Genomic DNA, 5948 nt, shown 5'->3' on the forward strand with positions numbered 1-5948 from the left:
GAGCACTGGGAGAGGGGTAGTGCACTGGGAGAAGGGTAGAGCACTGGGAGAAGGGTAGAGCACTGGGAGAGGGGTAGTGCACTGGGAGAAGGGTAGAGCACTGGGAGAGGGGTAGTGCACTGGGAGAAGGGTAGAGCACTGGGAGAAGGGTAGAGCACTGGGAGAAGGGTAGTGCACTGGGAGAAGGGTAGTGCACTGGGAGAAGGGTAGAGCACTGGGAGAAGGGTAGAGCACTGGGAGAGGGGTAGTGCACTGGGAGAAGGGTAGAGCACTTGGAGAGGGGTAGTGCACTGGGAGAAGGGTAGTGCACTGGGAGAAGGGTAGAGCACTGGGAGAAGGGTAGTGCACTGGGAGAAGGGTAGAGCACTTGGAGAGGGGTAGTGCACTGGGAGAAGGGTAGAGCACTGGGAGAGGGGTAGTGCACTGGGAGAAGGGTAGAGCACTGGGAGAGGGGTAGTGCACTGGGAGAAGGGTAGTGCGCTGGGGTTGAGTAGAGATACAGGACTGCAGTGGAACCATCAGGAGGAATGATCCAGGAGAAGCATTCAACATGTGGCTGACGGTGCTACATTTATATTGTTTTGGGGAACAGAAATGTACAGAGTTTGGGTTCTATTATTGGTGGAACCCTTAGAACCCTTAGAAATGTATCCACTAAGCACTGGGAGCTCAGGAAGCTTGTTGCAAAGGTTCCTGAAGCCTCATTTCAGTCAAATATTAGAGGAACCTTCATGTTACACGCCACTGCTCCAGTATAAACAGCATACACATGAAATTCAGTTTTATTTCTCCTCCATCATTTTCATGTGTGTGTGTGTGTGTGTGTGTGTGTGTGTGTGTGTGGGCGTTTTTTCTCACGCTCTCGTTGCATTAACACCAAATGGTTTATCAGCGTGAGTCTAAACAGACATGTGAGACAGACCGAAACGGAGCCGTTAAATATCCATTCAGCTCTCCATCACAATATACACAAGCAAATGGCACTGGGAGGTGTGTGTGTGTGTGTGTGTGTGTGGGTGTGTGTGTATTAGCGTTTCCAAAATGAGCTGACAGTTTACCGTTAAGGTGCATGCTGCTGCAAGGTGTCGCTTTTCAAGGAGATTTCTCCATTATGCGCGCGAGGGCGGAGGGGAGAAAGTGTGTGTGTGTGTGTGGTGTGTGTGTGAAGGCGTTTTCACACCCTCTCGCGCCCTCATCCGCTCCGTTCAGCGCGCGTGAGAATGGGCATCGATGATGGCCTGTTTGCATTTAATCACGAGGTGCTAACCGGAGTTAGTTATTAGCTCATCGCGCGCGCGCCGGACGGTGATTCATTAAGGAAGCTGGAGAAGCAAACTGGAACAAAATGGAGCCCAATTATGCACTTTAACAGTAATGAGGCCCGGCGTTTGTGTATTCACATAACAGTCACTTCCCCACCATTACCACAGCTGGAGCTACCGAAATCTGTTAGGATACACAGTGCAAAACTTCCCCCTCCCCATGGTTTCTGGGTAAAAAAAAAGTGTTTCTACTTTATAATTAGCTGTAAAAATAGATAAAGTAATGTGTAGTGTGTGCATCCTGCAACAAACTACAAGACAAAAGGAACCAACAAACTTTACCCTGAGCTTCATAGTGTCCTGACTTTTTTTTTTAAACAAAGACATCATAAATAAATCATTTACTGGTCATTTATTGTCTAGAAAAAATCTCTAGAGCCATGCAAACATTTTTATATCATGATGAATGTTTTGATAGAAGTTTCTTTAATTCATACACTTAAAAAAACAGGCTAAACTTCTGATTAAAAATGCAAAAAAAAAATCATCAAAAAGTTAATTAAATCAACAAATAAACCTATTACACCCGAAAGCAATACACATCTGCATATTTAGAGTAAAGCTTTAAAGGTGTATCAGTATAAGAAGTGTACACTCAATGGTACCACTACACAAGGAACAAGGAAACAACAAGGAAAAGTACAGTTTGGTACCTTTATTTGTCAGAGTGAATACAATGAAAGATGTATAAAACAAAAATAACCACAAGAAAGAAGTAAAAATATGTATCCTGAGCTTCTTTATAGGGTCCAGACTGTATTTGAACAAAGGCATCAGGAACTCAGATGATCTTAAATCTGCTTTCAGAAATAAAGGTACTAAACAGTACTTTTCACTCTTTGCTGTTGGTGTGATATCATCAAGTGGACATTTTGTGTATGTTTACATATCTTTTACCTGAAAATATGTCCAGTAAAGTCTAGTTTTAAAGATATAAAGGTGTACCCTTGATGGTACCACACCACAGCAACTGGGTACAGTACAGTTTGGTACCTTTGGTAGCCTACCTTTATTTCTGAGTGGAAGTCTAGACACTAAAGAAGCTCATGATAATTTTTTTTTTCACTTCTCTCTTTGGGTCTTTTTTGTTTTCTAGGTCTGTCATTGTGTACACTCTCAGACATAAAGGTACTAAACAGTACTTTTCCCTTATTGCTGGTGTGGTACCATTAAGTGTACACCTTTATTACCTGTAGTCTGTATGCTTTACCTGTGAACATGTATGTGGTGTAGCCTTAATTATTAAAGTAAAGGTTTAAAGGTACATCAGAGTTCCATATGTTTCAGTTATTTACCTGAAATTATATTTAAAGTTATAAAGATATGAATTAAAGGTGCAAATGATGTACAGGGTCATAGGTTTAGGAAACAATATAAATGAGCCATGCATGAGGAAGAGGTTTTTCCTTTCCAGTGGAAATGTATAAAAACATTTGACTTTTTAACATCACTATATAAAGCGCAAGTGTAAAAAAAAAAGTATTTTTCCACCCTCTACCGCTTATCCTACATGGAGTCGCAGGGAGCCTGGAGCCTATCCCAGGAAACTCGGGGCACAAGGCAGGAGACACCCTGGACGGGGTGCTAACCCATCGCAGGGCACAATCGCACACACACTCACACAATTTTAGAGATGCCAATCAACCTACAACACATGGACTGGGTGAGGAAACCAGGGTACCCAGGGGAAACCCCCAGGACACGGGGAGAACATACAAGCGAGGTGGGAATCGAGCACCCAACCCTGGAGGTTTGAGGCAAGCATGCTAACCACTAAGCCACCATGCTAATATTTGATTTCACCATGTTATGCCCTGAAATTAGACGTGAACTCAAGTAGGCCCACGTGAATAATATGTAAATAAATGAGAAAATGAGAAAATCACGTGAAAATAAAAGCATGTGCACTACCTAAAGTAAATGTATCGTGTAAATCAAATCACGTGTAAATAAATGAATCATTTGTAAAAATCTCATGACAAAAATGAATCATTTATAAAAATCACATGAAAATAAATGAATCATTTGTAAAACTCACATGAAAAAATTAATCATTTGTAAAAGTTACATGAAAAATAAAAACAAGTGCAGTATATCTTAAAATAAATGAATCACATGAAAAAATAAATTCTGTAAAAAAATGTAAAAAAAAAAAAAAAAGTGAAAATTAAACTCTGTGCACTACGCATGATAAATGTGTCATTATTCACGTGAGGTTCATGTGATTTTACCGTAAAACTTACAGAGACAAAGAAAGAGTCAAGAAACTGAATCACTTTCTCAGTTTGGTGTCGCTCCAAACCAGCATCAGACTCTGGTTGGGGGTGTGGCCTAAATTCTGAAGGGTGGAGCTTGTACAGAGAAGTGATTTAGATTATTATTAATACAGATTTCTACTGTTATTTTGTGAAACTGTTTGTGCTAACAGTTTCCTTCCTTTACTTGTTAGCAACATTAGCATCTTAGCTTGAGTACAAATCCAAAGAAGGAAACTACACACACTGAACACGTCTCAACTGATCCACTACAATGTGGGATAAACAGAACATTTACCTCATTTATCATTCACCTCATGAACTTGATTCCAAACAAAGAACACAAAAGGACAAAAGTAATGGTGCCCTATAAAAAGAGGAAGAGAGTAGTCGCCATTTTGTTGTTTTCAGCTCCCTGTGAGCTTTGCCTTTTATGGAGTTTTGTGGGCATGGCTAAATGTGACTCAGCTGTGCCGCGAACACACTTCATAATTTACAGTTGATTGGCGTTTACATGAGCACAAAGAAAAATAAGAAGTAAATCTGGAGGGAATTTTTAGTTCAGTTTAGCCACAAAAACATTTACACACAACTTTACTGAAAGATAAAGATAAACGAGGCTGAGTGTTTGGAAATGGTTAGAGTATGACAAACACACACACATATCCGCTCTCTCTCACACACACCGCAACTGACGCCATGAGGTGTTTATCAAGTCCAGACATCAAGTCACTCATACACACACACACAGTGACTAAGTATGTATGCAGTTCAGTAATAGATTATGATAAGTTGTCTTGGAACAGACTAAGGAAATAAAACAAATGAACACGTGTAACATCGCTGTCATCAGATCACCGTAAATCATTTCCACATGCGAGTGCCGAAACTTCAAACACACTCTGCGAGTTTCTCGCTTCTAAACAGCTTCTCTGACTGACTGCATCCTGTTTCTCTGGAACCAAATAAAAACAATGAGCTGAATGAGTGTGCCATGCGTCCATCTATTACTAAATAATTAATTGGGCACCACACACACACACAGACACACACACGCACGTTTGTTAACCTCAGGAACCAAAAGGAAACTTTCAGCTTTGTAAACATTTTAAATAAAATTTGCAGATTTAAAAAAGTATGGGGAACAGCCAAATGTCCCCACAAGGTCAAAACTGTCAGATATTCCTGTTCCAGTGGGGACATGCCCACACACACACACACACACACACACACACACAGAGCTCCTGATGCTTGTGTTTACACAGACAATGACTTCCACACTTGTTTACAATAAATTCATGACGGCGCTTTAACAGTTGTTTACTCATGTGGCTAATTTTCTGCTTCTTTGGAGCGAATTTTGACTGTTGGACATTTTGAGCCGCTCAGTTACATCATCGGACAACATGGGCGAGATTTCAGTCTGTAGAGCGACTGCAGCAGCGCCACTCTGGCGTCGGGGAAAATCCAACCATGGAGCAAGTTCAAACTGCCACACATGAAAATCTTGCTGGATTAATTGCTGCAACATGTTTGTTTTCTCTAAATTTCTTACGCATACAATTGTGACATCTTTACCTCACTTCTGCATGTCCGTTTGAATAAACTGCTGGATTCATCCACTCTTGCTGGAGATCTTTATGAAAAACCCATTTTGTGCCATTTAGGAAAACTGAAACATGTGTAGTGCTGTACACTCTGCTCTACACTGAGGGTTAGCATTGTTTTCAGAGTCTGTGCTAATTCTATTTGGAAGTTTGTGAGGAATCATGTGTGTGACCTGTGGCCTGTAATAATCACACAGGATTGTATTGCAAATGATGCAGAGCGCATAAAGACATAATCCTATTTCAGTAAATCATAGACGTCATGGGCTGGGTCCCTGGAGGACCAGTGGTTAGGCCACAGTGCTCTCAGCGTTGTGGCCCGGGTTCGATTCCTGGCCAGGGAACCAACCCCAGCCCCAACAGCGTGCGCCCACTGCCGGTCCCAAGCCCGGCTAAAATTGGGAAGGGTTGCTTCAGGGAGGGCATCCGGTGTAAAAACTACGCCAAATCAAATACTCAGACCAATGATCCACTGTGGTGATCCCTAACAGGAGCAGCTGAAAGAGGAACAACAGCAATAGATGTCATGGGCTCCAATATGGGCTGACAATCCCAATCCACACCACCAGAGGTCCCCATCTCCAGAGTATTAGCCCACCTCCGGTTCACCTAGCTCACCTGTGATCAATCACATCCTCATTCCTGGACACTATAAATTCACACAGCTGTTTGTAAAGAAATGTTTTTTTTTAATAACTTGCAAACTGAAAATGCAAATACTATCAACATCCAGGACTTTAAGCACCAATTTAAGGACACATAAA

The sequence above is a fragment of the Pangasianodon hypophthalmus genome, chromosome 14 (assembly GCF_027358585.1).
Source record: "Pangasianodon hypophthalmus isolate fPanHyp1 chromosome 14, fPanHyp1.pri, whole genome shotgun sequence".
Lineage (NCBI taxonomy): Eukaryota > Metazoa > Chordata > Actinopteri > Siluriformes > Pangasiidae > Pangasianodon > Pangasianodon hypophthalmus.